This window comes from Lycorma delicatula, chromosome 6 (genome assembly GCF_047948215.1).
Source record: "Lycorma delicatula isolate Av1 chromosome 6, ASM4794821v1, whole genome shotgun sequence".
Classification (NCBI taxonomy): Eukaryota; Metazoa; Arthropoda; class Insecta; order Hemiptera; family Fulgoridae; genus Lycorma; species Lycorma delicatula.
The window spans coordinates 151,055,544-151,075,022 of record NC_134460.1 but is presented as its reverse complement, the minus strand read 5'-3'; the positions used below and the strand labels follow the sequence as shown (position 1 = coordinate 151,075,022).

At 27.9% G+C, this 19,479-nt stretch overlaps 1 pseudogene; it reads left to right on the top strand.

Annotated features, from left to right (window-relative positions):
• Window positions 1-19,479, top strand: part of LOC142326959 (activating signal cointegrator 1 complex subunit 3-like) — a 104,962-nt pseudogene that overhangs the window by 57,818 nt on the left and 27,665 nt on the right.

Sequence of the window (19,479 nt, the reverse complement as noted above, 5' to 3'; positions counted from 1 at the left end):
GTTTTAAGTATCATATCTTTCTCTTAATTTTATTTCTCATCTCAAATTTCTTCATCTTGGAAAAATACTATAGTTAACTTTTTTTTTAACTTGACTGATTAGGTCCATTTATTGAAATTGCTTGTCTGTTTTAATATAAAGAAAAAAATGTTTGCATGTAGTTTATAAAGTAAAAGTATAATTTTTAAGTGTGAAATATTCAATTTTTTATATGGTTGCCAAATAGTAAGTCGATTTAATTTGAATGGTTAGTAATAACTATGCTGACCAGCAACAGTCATGCATGTTTTTGTTGTTATTATTCATTAAGTAATTATTTTTAATGTTGTAAGTATTAATATTTGTAGATCCTGATATATTTAAACATCATTCATTTCAGTTGTTTATCTGAACATTGCATGGAGTGGTTTTTTAAAAATAATTTTTGAAGTTTTTTTATTTACATGTGAATATTTTAATTGTATTGAGGCATAGCAATCTGTTATGAATATTCGTTATTAAATACTGTTTATTAATTCGTATATGTATGCATAGAAAATCTTGTTGTAACTTGTGTTTCATAATATGAGGTAGTTACCAGACTGCAGACATAGTAAAGGAAAGTACACTGGAAAAATATTATAGTAATATATATTACCTACGGCTGTAAACCACATATACTGTAAAAATGTTACAATTAAATAAAGTTTTTCCTGATTTTTGTAAGAGAAGTCTGTCTTCATGATCATATTAAATATTTTTTTTATTCAAATATTGTAATGGTAGCTTGTTGTTATAGTTACATTTCACGCCGCTATGGCTGACCAGACACGTGCACTTCTTTGTTACACATTCGGAGTGTGGACACGTTGCAAGATGGTGTAGTGGGTCGGTAACATACAATGCATTTAGTTATTCAATCATTCGTTTACGTTCATTAAGATTCAATATACTTCAAGTACTCTATATTATTAATATTCAATGTGTTATTACTAAACTGAAATCAAATTACAACAAACAAGACTACCAGATATATCTAATCAAAAATGTATTCTACAAATTAATAAATACTACATAAACTCAATATGGATTCATCTACTTATTCAAACTTCAACTAATCAACATATTTATTGGTGCATTTATAATGAATTAAAATCCCTTTACTGTTTATAATATAATTTATAATTTATTGCAACATTTCAACTCTTAATAACAACCACTTATGAAAAAAAATTGTTAAAATTATAAGTGTGTTTTGTAGCTCAAAGTCATTTAAATGTGTAGAATAAACATTTTTCCATATTCTGACACATAATTTATGATGTGTTACAATATTGCAACCCTTAGAATCTACCCTAATGACAAAAAAATAAAATTAGTTTTCAACAGCTTAAAATGTTGTAATTGTGCATTTATAATAAATTATAAACTTTTTCAGTTGATGTAATTTATAATTTATTGCATCCCAAACCTTTACAAACCAACCTTGTGATTAAAATTAACAATCATGTTTACTTAAAATTAAAAACTGAAATTATAAAATAAGTAAAGTAGAGAAATAAAAATTTTATGTGCATTGCAATTATGTCTCTTAAATATCCAACGATTCAAAAATAGTATGTGTAGGTGAACTGTAAAAATATGAAATGTATATAACATTTACCCCAAAAAATATGTGCATATAACCTTAAATAATACATTATAGAATTTGTAACAAATTTTATTTAATACTGTGTATTTAACAGTAAAGTACCAGAGAGAACATTTTGTTCTCTCTGGTACATTCAAAAATCGGTACCCGGTTTCCATAAATGCATCTGTGAAAGTTGGAAACTATATAAAATAGTTTAAGGCTGCAGTTTATGAAATTAAAATAAATTAAAAACAAAAATCAATTTATAATTTTTTTTAATAATTTAATGATACTTTTCAAATATGGTTGGTAACATTCCAAATTGCCCCTAATAAAAGAGGGGATTTCCCCTATTTTAAACAATTCTAGTAGTAACAACACTTCTATCCCATTTTAGACATAGTAAAAAAAGAGAACGGTTTTTTTATTAATCAAATATTGTGTTTTTTTTTCAAGTAATAGATTTTTTGTTTCTCAGAAATTTCATGAAAAATATATATTATAAACAGTAGATGAGAAAATTATGTAAAAATATTTCCTTTGAACAATCAAAATTATGGAGTATCCCCTGTAACAAACTATTCTGAAGCCACTACCACTGTTCTGAAATATATTTTTAGTTACTTTTTAATCAAAATTGGAAAAAATATAAAAACCTGTAATTATTTAAGAAGTTTTATTCTGTAGAACTAACTAGTAAGCTGGGAGTTCTGTAAAACTAAAAGCTACAAGGTTTGCAAAGCTAATGTAACGGTAATTGGAACTTTTTTCTGACCTGGAGTAATATAATAATAGCATATCAGGTATATACATTTCACAAACTAATGAATAAACTGCATAGAGAAGCAAGATATAAACAAATAAATCTTCTACAGTATTAAGTAATACCAGAAACTGCAGATGTAATTAGTAAACATGGCTTTCTTATAATAATTTTAATACATTTCACAATTTAGTACTGATCATGGAAAGTGTGAAATCTTTCCCCTTTTTTTCTTATCAACACACTACTGCTTTCCAAACAGGCATTGGTTGCCACAGGTTTAGCAACTAAGAAATGCCAACAACACAAAATTTTTTATACAAAGAAACTCATTAGACATTTTTTGTTAAAAAAAAACAAAAAAACAACCAATAAAACATTAGTTTTTCATTCAATTAGTATGCAGTTTTTAATTATAATTATGTAATTTAATAGATAAATTACATAATAAAATACAAAATTTTCATAAAAGATAACATAAAATTAAACAAAAGCAACGGTGATAATGCCTACACTAAAATCAAGTATAACATAAATTATAGAAATTTCAACAGAATACTTAAATTATTTGGTTTAAAAACTGCACATATAACTAATAATAAAATATTTAAATAATACAGATCCATCTAAAGTAATAATTTTAGATAACAAGGCATATATAGCTTAAAATGTGCAAATTGTGAATTAAAATACATTGGCAAGACCAATCGGTCATTCTCAATTAGAATACGAGAAAACATATCAATGGTATAAAAAAAAAGTCAAATAGATAAATGTAATTTTGCTAAGTATATTATAAATAACAACCATAATTATAAACCAGATAATTTTGTTAACATTCTTGATTTTTCAAATAATATACACATTACCAATAACTTAGAAAAGTACCATATATATATATATATTTATATCTTAATAACGATTAATTAATAAATGTACAAACAAGATTTGAAAATGATAAATTATATAAACAAGTACTAGACAATAACTATAAAGTGAGCTGACCATACCAGTCATTCCCATTTTACCGTTACGGTAGAGACATTCATTATGACAGGACATTAAGTTGACACAATTTTAACACATGACGACCACCTTTATATATCTTACACACTTTATATAACAATTCTACTCCTGACGACAAAATTTTAATTAATAAAAAAAAAAATTAAGTTCCTGAAGATGAATTCGTTTCCGAAAGCGCTAGGACACATTAAAATATTGTTGGTAAGTGGGTTTTACATTTTAATTATTTATTTTTCTATTTCTTTAGTAATTTTATTTACGAACAAAATATTTATTAATATAATACAAGATTGTCATTTCTAATTTGTTCCATTAACTTTTAAACAAATAAAGGCAAATGTATACCTCACATGTTATAAGTCTCATTTATATTGAAGAAGAGAAAAATGTTATTTTGCACAAGATGGCATCAAATGATCCATTATATTTGAAGTTTAAAAATGTAATTTATCAATTAAGTGTAATTTAATCATCAAGTTAAAGGAAATTTTGAATAAGAATGAATGAAAAAACAGGTAATAAATTGACACTGTTATAGCCTGATTAGAAGTTTATTTTATAATTTGCCATTAATCTCACTTAATGGGTGATATGGTCCATAAGTAAATTAAAGTTAATGTCATATATGTTATAAACAGTGATAAGCATTAATTATTGTTTTAATAATTATGACAATTTTTAATGTTTGGTTCTTTTCAGATAATGAAGTACTGTTATGATTTTTTCACCATTATTGGTAACATTAGTTAATTAATTTGCTTAAGGTAAATTATACATTTTATTTTTTTTCAGTAATGTTACATAGGCCATCACTCTGCTTACTCTGGTAAATAAATACAAGGAATTCCTTATTTGCATTCGAATTGAAAGCATAATCCAAGATTAATCAACATCTCTACAATCATTACGAATATAGAATATACTTCCAAATTATGTACTATATGAAAGATACTTAGCTTTATTTGGCAAAATGAGCAGTTTTGCTGCTTTTTATACATAACGATTTTAAAACTTCAAATATAATGGATCATTTGATGCCATCTTGTGCAAAATAACATTTTTCTCTTCTTCAATATAAATGAGACTTATAACATGTGAGGTATACATTTGCCTTTATTTGTTTAAAAGTTAATGGAACAAATTAGAAATGACAATCTTGTATTATATTAATAAATATTTTGTTCGTAAATAAAATTACTAAAGAAATAGAAAAATAAATAATTAAAATGTAAAACCCACTTACCAACAATATTTTAATGTGTCCTAGCGCTTTCGGAAACGAATTCATCTTCAGGAACTTAATTTTTTTTTTTTATTAATTAAAATTTTGTCGTCAGGAGTAGAATTGTTATATAAAGTGTGTAAGATATATAAAGGTGGTCGTCATGTGTTAAAATTGTGTCAACTTAATGTCCTGTCATAATGAATGTCTCTACCGTAATGGTAAAATGGGAATGACTGGTATGGTCAGCTCACTTTATAGTTATTGTCTAGTACTTGTTTATATAATTTATCATTTTCAAATCTTGTTTGTACATTTATTAATTAATCGTTATTAAGATATAAATATATATATATGGTACTTTTCTAAGTTATTGGTAATGTGTATATTATTTGAAAAATCAAGAATGTTAACAAAATTATCTGGTTTATAATTATGGTTGTTATTTATAATATACTTAGCAAAATTACATTTATCTATTTGACTTTTTTTTTATACCATTGATAGGTTTTCTCGTATTCTAATTGAGAATGACCGATTGGTCTTGCCAATGTATTTTAATTCACAATTTGCACATTTTAAGCTATATATGCCTTGTTATCTAAAATTATTACTTTAGATGGATCTGTATTATTTAAATATTTTATTATTAGTTATATGTGCAGTTTTTAAACCAAATAATTTAAGTATTCTGTTGAAATTTCTATAATTTATGTTATACTTGATTTTAGTGTAGGCATTATCACCGTTGCTTTTGTTTAATTTTATGTTATCTTTTATGAAAATTTTGTATTTTATTATGTAATTTATCTATTAAATTACATAATTATAATTAAAACCTGCATACTAATTGAATGAAAAACTAATGTTTTATTGGTTGTTTTTTTTTTTTTTTTAACAAAATATGTCTAATGAGTTTCTTTGTATAAAAAATTTTGTGTTGTTGGCATTTCTTAGTTGCTAAACCTGTGGCAACCAATGCCTGTTTGGAAAGCAGTAGTGTGTTGATAAGAAAAAAGGGGAAAGATTTCACACTTTCCATGATCAGTACTAGATTGTGAAATGTATTAAAATTATTATAAGAAAGCCATGTTTACTAATTATATCTGCAGTTTCTGGTATTATTTAATACTTTAGAAGATTTATTTGTTTATATCTTGCTTCTCTATGCAGTTCATTCATTAGTTTGTAAAATGTATATACCTGATATGCTGTTATTATATTACTCCAGGTCAGAAAAAAGTTCCAATTACCGTTACATTAGCTTTGCAAACCTTGTAGCTTTTAGTTTTACAGAACTCCCAGCGTACTAGTTAGTTCTACAGAATAAAACTTCTTAAATAATTACAGGTTTTTATATTTTTTCCAATTTTGATTAAAAAGTAACTAAAAATATATTTCAGAACAGTGGTAGTGGCTTCAGAACAGTTTGTTACAGGGGATACTCCATCATTTTGATTGTTCAAAGGAAATATTTTTACATAATTTTCTCATCTACTGTTTATAATATATATTTTTCATGAAATTTCTGAGAAACAAAAAATCTATTACTTGAAAAAAAACACAATATTTGATTAATAAAAAAACCGTTCTCTTATTTTACTATGTCTAAAATGGGATAGAAGTGTTGTTACTACTAGAATTGTTTAAAATAGGGGAAATCCCCTCTTTTATTAGGGGCAATTTGGAATGTTACCAACCATATTTGAAAAGTATCATTAAATTGTTAAAAAAAATTATAAATTGATTTTTGTTTTTAATTTATTTTAATTTCATAAACTGCAGCCTTAAACTATTTTATATAGTTTCCAACTTTCACAGATGCATTTATGGAAACCGGGTACCGATTTTTGAATAGTCTCATCTTAGGTATAGCCACTTTTAAAGCAAATATTTCTGTACTGTTCTCTTGTTTTCATTATTGTCCTTAAAATAAAAGCTGGTTTTAATTTACATTGCCATGAAACACTTATATCTCTTCACTATTAAAATTGTGGCTTAAGTCTTCCTCCCTATACTTCAGCAGAATGGTTAATACTTGCCAGCTTATTTAGTTTTGTGGTGCCGAGCAGGCACCTTTGGTATCATGCATGAACACAACTTTGAGTTGCCCAAATGGTATGACACTATTTCATAAAGAACTGTCCTTGAAATTTCAGGAAAAGACAAGGCAAGGGAGGAAATAATGAACCAACTGTTCTTAAAAGCAAAAATCAGTAATCACAAATGACTGCCTTGCTATGCTTATTCTCCAGCTCTCCGTTGAATTTTTCTGGCCCATTTTCTTAATTTACTTTCACTCATGGGGGTGTTTGATAATATATTTACATATCTTAACAATGATGAATTTCAGCCATTGTCATATTTCACCCATTTCTAGTAAAAAACTGAAATTTATAATTACATTACCTTACTTAAAAAATATGGAAAGTTGGTACACATGCATAAAATGGTCATTGCAATGCTGTTTTGGAGATATTAAATGAACTTTCCAAAAAATTTTATGTATGAAATGTGTTGGTACAGATATATACTGCGTGCTACTGAAGTTAGAATGAAATATTATGCATGTATGGCATACTGGAAATCAAATTTTATTGCTTGTCATTGTATTAAAGTTAAAAGAAATAATGTATTAATTTTAATTTGATCAGTATGTTTATTAATAAAAATGTTGCATATTGTGTTAAGTTTTAATTTGTATTTAATGTCAACATACATTTTTTTTTTAAATGTTACACACTGGTGGAAAGGTGTTTAATTTATCATATCTGTTATTACTTATGTTGATGTTCTGTAAATACAGGTTGGACAGATGGCATTTAATGGTGTTCAAAAATTGAACAGAATACAGTCTGTTGTGTTTTATTCAGCTTATCATACAAATGAAAATCTATTAATATGTGCGCCCACTGGTGCCGGTAAAACGAATGTTGCTCTACTGACAGTTGTACATACAATTCGACAATTCATTGATAAAGGCGTCATTCAAAAAGATAAATTCAAGGTTATAATCTTTTTTATGTTTTTTAGTGTAATATATTCTTCTGATATATTAAGTAAAACTTAAAAATAGTAATTTCAAGTTTTCTATTAATTTTGTAAAACTTCAGTAATCTAGAGTATATTTAAAAGGGCTTTCTTTCTCTAGAAAACTCTTCATGTGATATTACCATTTTTCATTTATCTTTGTATCTAAGTCAGGAAATACATCTCTAGGAATATTGAAGTAGTTATTCTAGGGAAAAATCTTTTTGACAAAAAATAAAAGCTACTGCATAAATTATGTTTAGATGCTAAAAATCTAATGCTTAGGTTTATTATATATTTAAAATTTGTATATTTATGGAATTCTTTGCAGCTAACGATAGAAGATATTTTTCACACGAAAAAGTAATCTCTCACATGAAACACTGTCCTGCTCCAGTATTTGGGCTGATCCTTTATGCAGGATGATAATTTTCATCAGCATTAAAATATTTGTTGCCATGTTCCTTCTTTATGTTGATCGTTAATTTATAATTGAATAGTTAATGTATATAAGTGTGAATTAGTGTTTTATTTATGAAATGGATGAATTTGTAGGAGAGGGACACAAGTAATTCATTATATTTTAATAAGGTGAGAGTTTGCCCAATGGTTCAGAAATTGCACTGGAGTAACTTTTGTTTGTTGTTGCTGTATTATTTTTTGATTGTAGTTTATTCATTTTTAGTAATTCAGTTTTATAATTAACATATTTTTTCTGGAGTTATTTTATCAGTGAGAACAGTTGATAATCTCAATATTGAAATTGTTTTATCCAAATCATAGTGAAGTTTTATATTATTTGAAACATTTTGTTTTAATTTGTTTCTATAACTTATGATTTGTATTTGAATGTTTGGCTTATATATTATGTAATGTTATATATAAAGCTGATAGTTTCATTATTACTCATTTTTTGTTGTCAAAGGTGTCTGTACGTCTGTTAACATAGTTACTACTATTTTGTCTTTTGTAGTTTAGTTTCTCTTTCAGGTTTTTTAAAGCCTGAAATTAAGTTGTTAATTATCATTATTATTCTCAGACTCATGAGGGTAATGAACACTGCAGGAGTCCAGGGTTGGAGCTCTCTGGCTAGACGGTCAGGCGAGCAAAGTGAGCCCTGACTGGCTAGTTAAATATATTTTTTTAGCATATAAGTTGAATAGACTCAAGGGGATATATTTTTTTTTATGTAGGCAGCTCCAAATCTGCTTTTAGTGTTCTGAATGAAGTTAAAAAACTAGGTATTCAGGAGTTCTCTTAATTTTGTGAACTTATTTAATAGAATTAAAGAATTAGTATAATAGAATTAAGTATTTAATTATACTTATTTAATAGAACACAGTCATTTAATGTTAACACTGAATAAACGTTTTCATTCGTTATTTAAAAGTAAGCAGAATATATTATATTATTATATAAGAATAAAAGATTATGAATTTTTTTTTGGTTATGTTATGAAGTAGATTGTTTATTTGGAAAAACCTAAATATTATTTATTTTTGGTGGTATTGATAAATGTATTTAGATTCCTAAAATTAGTATCAAGATCACAATAAATTTAATCAACTATTAAGTTGGAATCGTAGCACTATCAAAAAGATAATTCAAAAAATGAATGATCAAATGATAATTGAAAGATTTTTTTTTTTTGGTGGAACTTTCAAAAATTACTTGAGTGATATCTTTTGATGAAATGATTATTGAATTATCTTCAGTTGTAATTCTTAATTGTTAGATATGATGTTATTATTTGAGTAATGATAATAATATTTAAAATTATGAACTAAGAGAAAAAATTGCATCTGATTGTTTATTGAGAGTAATCAGATTTTAAGGTCTGGGACTCAGAGTGGAAAATAAATATACTTATTACAGTTACAAATTCCTCTTAATATTGTATCAATTTAAATAAATTGTCCTGTGAAATTATTATTTTTACATTAATTAAATATTATAATTATTTGTAAATTTAATTTGACACCTGTTTCAGTACCATCAATATATTTGTAAAGTATATTTCTTATAAATAGAATATTCATATTCTCATTCTCTTCAGTTTCAAATGCTGGTCTCTGTGGTGCGAGCCTTTCATCCAGAGGGACCAGGTTCAAGTCCTGGTCAGTCATGGGATTTTCACACAATAATTGTCATTCATCTCATCCTCTGAAGCAATACCTAATGGTGGTCTCAGAGGTTAAAGAAAATGTACTCATAGTTGATTTTATTTTGTAAATTACAAATATATCATCCACATATCTCATCCAGAATTGTATTTTATTTTGTATGTCGTTTTTAAAATTTATCTGTATAAATTTCAGCCTTGACTACTGGCAAAAGCATTCCTATTGATATTCTTTTGTTTCATATAAATTTACTGTCAAAAGTAACATATTTTTGTGTTATATGTTATCTGTTTTGGTCACATTGTTCACTTCTAGAAAATAATGAACCACTAGGTAATTCATGATCTTAAGGTAGTGTAATGTTCATAGAAATTTCATTCTGTTATTGGGTATATTTACATTTTACAATGTTGTTAACTATAATTTTACTACTTTCAGAATAAAATATTTATCTGTAGAACTGATAAGATGCTTTTTTTTCATTTAAAACTATTATTACTGCATTTGTAACGTAATAAGTTACAGTTAAAAATTAAGACTATAAATTAATAAAGACTCAAAAGACATCTTGCAGTTTGTAAATTCTGTATTTTTACATATAATATATTTATAATGTGTAACACCTGTATATTTTAGAATTTTTTGGTATTTTATTTGATAAAATTAATAATTTTGAATTTTATAATGTTTTGCAGATAGTTTACATTGCTCCAATGAAAGCATTAGCTGCTGAAATGACTGCAAACTTTAATCGGAAATTAGGACCATTAGGGGTTCAAGTATGTGAATTATGCAGTTAATTAAGGCAGAAATATTACAAACTCAGATGCTTGTTACTACACCAGAAAAATGGGATGTGGTTACAAGAAAAGGAACTGGTAATTTTCAGTTATGATTATAGCAGTTAAATATTAAACTGACTTGTCTTTCTATTAAACATTTATTTCTTTTTTTTAAAGTGTTATTCTAATAATTTTCTTTTTATTAACAGGTGATATAGCACTCACAAGTCTTGTTAAACTATTAATTATTGATGAAGTACATCTTGTGCCTTTTTAAAAATGCCTTTTTAAAATTATACAATATTTTTTGTATAAAACATCTTTTGTGATGCAGTTTTTTATAGTTGTTACTTTTAAAATTATATTGAATAGGAAACCTATAACAAAATAAGCAGTTTATTATTAAAATGTAAATAAAAAATTGTTAAAAAGTGTTTAAAAAGTGTTGTTTATCGTAATAAGCCCCAAGATATTGATGACTTACGAAGTAGAATTCGAGAATTAGCGCAAAATATCACTAGGGAAACATTGAATAATGCATTATCCTTTTACAACTGACTGGCACACTGTCAAGCAACAGAAGAAGGACAATTTGAACTTTTATTAAAATGAAATATAAGTAAATAAGCAAACTTTGTACTTAATAAAACTTTTTTAAAAATAAATTTATTTATCCATTTAATCAAATCTCTATAAATTTATTTATTTGTGATAACAGTTCCTCGATAATTTATCAATATAATTTTTTTTAAATCCAAACTTTATCCTGCTGCTATTATGGGTATAGACATGGTACCAACCTTTTCTTTATACAGTTTTCTTTCTTAAAGAGACCTTTAAAATGATGTATTACACAAAGGATGTTATCATTTAAAATATCGTGAGTTGGCCCCAAGAAAAATTCTGTTTCTCATCAAAAGGTAAAGTAGTAATTGACTGATGTCTTATCCTGAAAGTTACATTATTCTATCTGGAACAGTTTTAAAGTTGTTGAGGGATTTCTATACTTGTGACACGCTCTGTATATAACACAAAATTGTTTTACTCATGTTGAAGTTTCTTTAAATTTAGAAAGATTATAATCTTAAAACATTGAATTCAGCTAGTTTCTGAATAAAAGAATTAATGCATGAATAATACCTGTCGATGTTTCACATCTGTTTCTGAATAATACTTGTCAATTGTATGAAATATATTCATTTATACATTCTTAATTAGAGAAGTTTGAACTTTTAACCTAATAACAAAACAAGTTTTCTTTATCAGTACATGTCTGACAATAAACATATAAGTGTGGCTCTGATAGATTCATAGAATCTGTAGAAACTAACTGTGAAAATGCTGTCGGCTAACTGTACAATTGTGAAAATTTACTATGTCATCGCTGTCAATATATTTTCATTATTGAGTTGTTAATATTTAATGCTCAGTTATGAAATGAAACAAATGTTTGACAATATCAGTAAATTAATACAGTTTGTTGAAAGTAATATGACTATCCTATAAACATATGAAACTAAAAATAAAAATAATTGACCTTTTAAGAAAGGTTTATTCTTAAAAGGTCCTTTTAAGGAAGAAGAAAATAAATTCTCTGATCTCCAAAATGGAATGGCTCATCTCACCCTTTTATTCAGAATTTCCTGATTTGAATCCTAATGAGCTATGATGTTTTTCATTTACTATAAGATTTTTATTTAATATTCCCCCATGTGTTAATTATCTACACAAATAAAAAAAAATTGAATTTAAAGAAAATCTAAATCAGTAAGTTAAAAAAAATTAAATTAAAAGAAAAATTAAATTTTAAGAAAAGTTAACTATAATACTAGAGTGATGAACTACATATAATAATGTACTGAGTAAATATATATTATTTATTGCATTATTTTACCTTAGAGCACAGTTTGTTATTGGCATAACTGTTTAGTACTCATTCACATGCTTGCTTATATCTTTTCAGGAAGTTTAGTTTGTTTACTTCTGGATTCAGGTCATAATAAATTAAATTTATTATGATAAATTTCATTCCATTTCAAATAACTTAAGTTATTTTAAATTGAATTTGTACTTCTACAATTATTTAAATAGAAGTCTAATTTGTTCTTACATTTTTTCTAAATCAGAGAGATTTTTCAGTTTCTAAATATGTTTTAAAGTTTAGGAAGCTCATAAAAATGTCTTTATTTTTAATCCATACTTTCTATGATTATGAAATAATTTAAACAGTATTTTATGTGAAGGTATTATTTTTAGGTTGAATCCTCGCAGAGTATGATACGTATTGTTGGATTATCTGCAACACTCCCAAATTATTTAGATGTTGCTAGATTTTTAGGTGTAAACCCATATGTTGGACTATTCTACTTTGATTCACGATTTCGTCCTGTACCACTTCAACAGACGTTTGTTGGTATCAAAGCTATGAAACCTTTACAACAGATGCAGGATATGGATAATGTTTGTTATGAAAAAGTAGTGTCTATGGTACAAAAAGGACATCAGGTAATATAATTATTTAAACTTAAATTAAAACATGTAAAATAAGATCAATTTCTACATATTTATTTCTTCAAATTTTTATTCCTCATTTGATTGACTTATGGATGATTCAAGGTTTTGTATTGGAAAATTTGTTTTGTAACAATTCAAACATTTCATTTTTTCATAAGAAAAAATCCTGAAAATTAAAAGCAAGGTGAGTTATGCATACATGGACAATTTAAATACAAATGTAGAATGAAATGTTTGAATTGTTACAAAACAAATTTTCCAATACAAAACCTTGAAATTTGTATTTAAATTGTCCATGTTGTTGGCACTCACCTTGCTTTTAATTTTCAGGATTTTTTCTTAAGTTATTCAGAAATATCATTTGTGACATTCATATGTACAAAGGGCATTCAATAATTAAACATTTTTAGTGAAGGAGACACTTAATGCAGGGGATTGAAACCTATGTAAGTATTAGTTGGCAATCTTGTGAAGAGCTGTTTGATTAATATTTACATAAACATAACCTCTAAAGTCTTAGTTAAGATGGCATAGAAAGTACTTTTGAAGAACACCATTCTATGATCTGATTTTTACTTTCGGAAAGTGTACAACCATCAGAAATATTCTCTTGGATGAACAAACAATATGGCAGTAGTTGCATGAACTGTGCGAGTTTTTACGCATGGGTGGAAAAGTTTAAAAGTAGCTGCAAAAGCGTGACCGATGAACACCACTCCGGGTGTCCGGTAACAGTGTCGACCACAACGTTAGATTCTCATATTGATTCAGTAATCCAAGAAGACTGATGACTTACAGTTGAACAAATTGCTGATAAATGTCGAGTAAGTGTAGGTATAACTCATTCGATCATTCAGAACAAACTGAACTACTGTAAGACTTGTGCAAACTGGATTCCCAGAGAGCTTACCATTCATCACAAAGCTGAGAGATTTCACATTTGCAACAAACTCAAAAATTGTTTCAGTAATGAAGGTGGTGCATTTTTGGACAGATTTTAATATGTGATGAAACTTGGATACATCATTTTGGGCCGGAGTCCAAGCGTCAAAGCATGCAAGGGAAACACCCTGAATCGCCTGCCCGTAAAAAATTCAAAACACAACCATCATCGGCTGGTAAGGTCATCTTTTGGATTGCCGATGGTCTGATTTTCTGTGATTATTTGTAGGGGCAGCGCACTGTCAACAGCCTATACTACTCATTCATGATAGAGAACAAAGTCAAGCCCGCGTTGAAGATGTGGAAGTGTTGAAGATAAATTGTTTAGGACGGCAAAGGAAAGGCATGCTTGTTCTTCCAAGGCAATGCTCAATCTTATATGGCACAACTGATGCTGGAAACTATTGGCAAAGTGGGTTGGGAGCTCCTACCTGATCCTTCTTATAGCCCTGAATTTGCCCCCTTTGGAATTGTATGTGTGAAGCTTTGTGCGGCATCAAGTTCAATGATAACAAAGGGGTAAAGAAAAAAGTACAAAACTAGCTCTGAGATCAAGGTAAAGAATTCTTTGCTGAGGGGATAAGAAGACTCATAAAAAGATGGGACAAATATAGAGAAGTTGGTGGGGATTATGTGGAAATGTAGACAAAAAATTGTATTTATTTAATAAACTATTTTTGCTATATAGCTATTTGTCTGTTTAATTATTGAATGACCCTTATGATGATGCTTGTTTATGTTTAAGCACAGAAGAGGAATTTTTCCAATCCTTTATTTACAAGCATGATCAGAGAAGAAAGCGATAACAATTGTTATACTGTAGCTTCTGATGATAATGATTATCAGGAATTAGTGGGGGGATTATACAATTAATTATAGTTACAAAGGTTGTACACAGCCAAGCTGACTTCCCAGAGTATTTGGTAAGTCTACTCTGAAGTAAAGAAAATAAAATTTCTCAGGAAAATCTTTTTGTTTCTCTCAACATATGTATTCTTTCAAATCTACACATTTAGTCCAATGATTCTCAGTTTTCTTGACACTATCCTTGTGATGTGATTTATGTAAATCTTCAAAATAGGTGCAGGCTTAGACAATAACTTCATCATTTCATGCAAACCATTTCTTTATCACTCACTTTCCAGCAAGCATTTCTTCACATTTGCAAATAGATAATAGTTTGATAATAATGCACGGCAAATAGGTGAAATGAAGAAGAATTTTGTAACATAATTTAAACAGTTTTGCTACTGTAGATGAGTGAGGTGGTGCATTGCCCTGGTTGAAAAAAAAAACATTTTTTCATCAAATGTGGAAGTCTTTTTTCTTTATTTCCTCACTCAGACAACTCAGTAAGGATGAATAATTTTGCCGGGTTATCATTTTATCTTTCTCCAAAAAGTCAATGAAGAGAATGCCATGACCATATTAAAAGACTTTACTGCTAATGGAATGGTTTTCACCTTTGGAACAAGTTCTACAACTTTTTACATTAAAAATAAAAAGTATTTTACTTTTATGTAAAATATTTTATGTAAATCTGAATGTTTTGACTGTACTTTGTTACAGATCTGTTTCTCAAATGAAACTGCAAAAATATTCTTCTCAATTGAAACAATCCCAAACCATGCTTAGAAATATTTAATTGTTCACATATTTTGTTAATTTGTGATCAATTGTGGCTCATCTTCAGGCAGTTTTCACTAGTATAGAAATTTGTGTGAAATATGATGCACTTAGCCATTTGAAACACCTATTACTTAGCAAGCTCATGCACTTTTAATCTTATATTCTCCATTACCATACCATAGATTGTGTAAAGGCCAAATCCTGATTTATGCAACATGAGTGTAGATTTTAATGGGATAAGTCAGAGCAAATATCAGTAGATTTAATGGCAGAAATGTTTGTCAATAATTCAATACTTACTAAATAGTTGAAATAATTTTGTTTGATCTTTAGATTGTACTGCCGCACTACCATGTAATTGGCCTAAGTGTATAGCAGTTAACGCCAGCTACTAGCACAAACATTCAGACCAAACTGAAAGTAACTGCTTATTTAAATAGATTTCAACCGGGTTTCTGTTGAATTATAAATTAGCTAATCATGTTAAACACTAACAAATCGATTGAAATATGTTACTTATCTATCTTCAAGAATATTATTCTTAACAAAAAAATATTTTTAAAAATGAACAAATTTTAACGGCGAAAATCAAATTTATTAGTTCGTATTAGTTGCATAGTCTGTTGCAGCCATTCAAGTTAGTCGTTTCCAGAAACACTATATCTTCACACAAATATTTTTAAGAATTTCTTTTTAATTCATCGACCTGTATTTCAAGTATTAAGATTTATTTTTTTTGCATGAAAATTTCCTTGCTTGTGCCAGTTTGCTTTTGTATATCTCCCATTACTTTGTTCAATGCGTGCAATTTTACTACCTAAATTAAAAAATTGCCTCACAAATGGTATTATTCTTTTTTTTTAACCCTCAGGACCACCGTTAGCTATTGTTTAAGGGGATGAGATGAATGACAAGTTGCGTGTGAAAATGCCATGCCTGACCAGGTTTGAACCTGGGACCTCCGAATGAAAGGCCGAGATGCTATCACTTGTGCCATGGAGGCCGGCTCTGGTATATTCCCTTATTTTAATTTTTGATTATTTTCCTTTCTTGAATCATATCTTGCCCCTTAGTACCTTTTCTAACTCTTTTTTGATTTCTACTCAAAGAACATTATCATCAGTGAATCTTTTTTTCCTTTGATAGTTTATCAGCTTCAGCATACAACTTTTGTAGCAGTGGGAGCAAGCTAAATCCTATCATTACTCTTTTCTTAATCAGAGCTTGCGTTTCTTCATCTCCTACTCTATTACTAATGCTTCTTTTTATACACGTTGAAGTGTAAAGAAATATTGGACTAAATATTTATTTTCACAAAGGAGCTATAATAGCCTCCCTAGTGCCAGTCCTGTTTCTGTAACCAAAATGATCTTCATTTAATACTACATCTTCTGTCACTTGTAGATAACTGGTTAAAAAACTATTAAAGGGTAAGTGATAACTTGAGAGAACATGGTAATGAGTTTGTTCACATTTTGAGTTAGAATTTCTTTTTGTTATTCTTTTTTAATGTATTTTAAAATTTTTTAACTTATCTTTTTAACAATTTTTTATTGTAGGTTATGGTTTTTGTTCATGCACGTAATGCCACCATTCGTACGGCAATGATTTTAAAAGAAATGGCATCACGAAAAGGTCAGCTAAGGTTGTTTGAGCCAGAAGATGGACCTTCTGCTGGTAATGCAAGAAAAACATTTCAACGAGCTCGGTCTAAACAGCTTGCAGAATTGTTTCTGGCTGGATTTTCAGTTCATCATGCCGGATTATTACGTAGTGACAGGTGACAAAATTGTTTGATTTTTATACAATTAAATTTTTTATTTTGATAATTTATTTCATTATATTATGCTGTTGATCAACTTTACAGCATGGTAGTTGGTCTTGCTTGTTGTCAGGCTAGTCCTGGAAAAGTATCACAGGTTAAATGCAAATAACAAAAGTGTATTGTATAGGTGTTAAAATTTAATTAAAAGTAAGTGCCATGATCTTACAATCTTTGAACACATGTTATGTAACTGTATTAGAATTATCATGATTACTGTAATTAAGTTTTTACTGTAACACCTGCTAGTATTTAGAAGGTTGTGATTTTATTTTTTTACAATTGACCATTAACTATTTAATGGTCAATTGTAACACAATAGAGTATACATTTGGAAAAAGTTAACCTTTTATAGAATAAAATATCTAATCTTAATAGTAAAAAAGAATTTTAGTTTAGAAGTTAAAGTAAAAACAATACAGTTTAATAGCTTAATAAATAAAATATCTCTAAAAATTAAGTAAATGTGAAAAATAATCAATTAACCTTGAACTCAACAGTAATATCAATACAGTTGTGCTTTTACCATGTGGACATTGTGAAACTATGCCGTGCATTTCCTTAAATTTTTAGCCAGGTATTTGATACCATAAAATTGTGACCATTGAGCCAGAAAGCAATTTTTAGCATTTGATTCCTTAGTGTTTCATAGCATTTGAACATTGGACAAAAATGACTACTGAAGATCTGGCTTGTCCAAACTAGTTAAGTTAGTTTACTCATTGTCTGGCTTGTTTATATGTGATTAAAATTGTACATATATTAATGATGACTACCCAAATTTTTTAAATATTGCCTACCTTTGACAAAGTTGTTTTTAGAGTATACTCAATTTTTTAACAATTTGAGCTTTCATTTTTATTTGCATTCAGATCTGTATGTATTAAGTACCTTTTCTTTTATGGATGTTCTAATCTATCTTGTGGACAGTAAATGTAACTAATTTCTAAGTTTCTTTCACTATTGTGTGCTTTCACAGTTGTTGTCAGTTGGTATACCAGTTAGTGTTATAATAATGGCTTCTCACATTATTTTGTGAACAGGCATGTTGTATGGAAGGGAAAAGTATGCATTTCATAAAAGTAAACGTCTTCTGTAGGATAGGTTACTTTACCTGAATAATTGAATAAATCAGTGTAAACAAAAATAGTGTGCAGTTGTTATGAGCAAATTGTATAATGGTAACATTAATTTTCACACGAGTAAAATTGAAAAGATTGTGTCAGTTACTTGATGGTGGGGTCATTATCCTCTCACTTCATTGTTACTACAATTGCCCAGGTGTTAGAACAACCTTTTTGGAATTTGTTATACTTAGACAACAATTCCTAAATAAACAAATAAAAGGATTCAAGGAAATTTTAAATATTTTAACTTTATCAGGGGTGTAAAAATCATTGTATAAGCAAGGAAGTCTGATATAAGTCAGTTGGACAAAACTTATGTGAATGTTGTCAAGAATTAAGGAAATCAATTGTGTGAAATATTAATCCTTAAAAGAAGTTTTACTGTGTTATCTATTTTACGATTAAGGCAGTAGTTACTTTACTGGTAGAGTAAGGTGATCTGTAAGAATAGAAGAATAGTTAATTAGCTATTTTGATGTGATTATTTGGTGCAGGAGTATATGAGGGGGACACAAAAATAACTAGAATTTGTATGTAATCTAAAAATAGTTGTGAATTCCACCTCTAGCTGTAGCAAGCTTACAATGTTCTGCGATGTTCTTTCAAATGGCTTTGTTCTGTATTTTTTATAAGGCATTTCGTGGTGGTTTTTCTTGATACTTATTAGAAAAACATAGAGTCCGTGTTAAGTTTTGTTTCCTCTTTGGGAAAGCAGCTGCTGAAACATTTTACTAGTATTTAAAAATATTTTTAAAGAGGAAGCTTTAAGTAAAACAATAGTCTGCAAGTGGTTTTTGTGTTTCAAACACAACCACTTGAAGACCAACCAAGACCTGGCTAGCTTTTCACAATTAGAAATGACAAAAATCTTGAAAAAGTTTGTAATA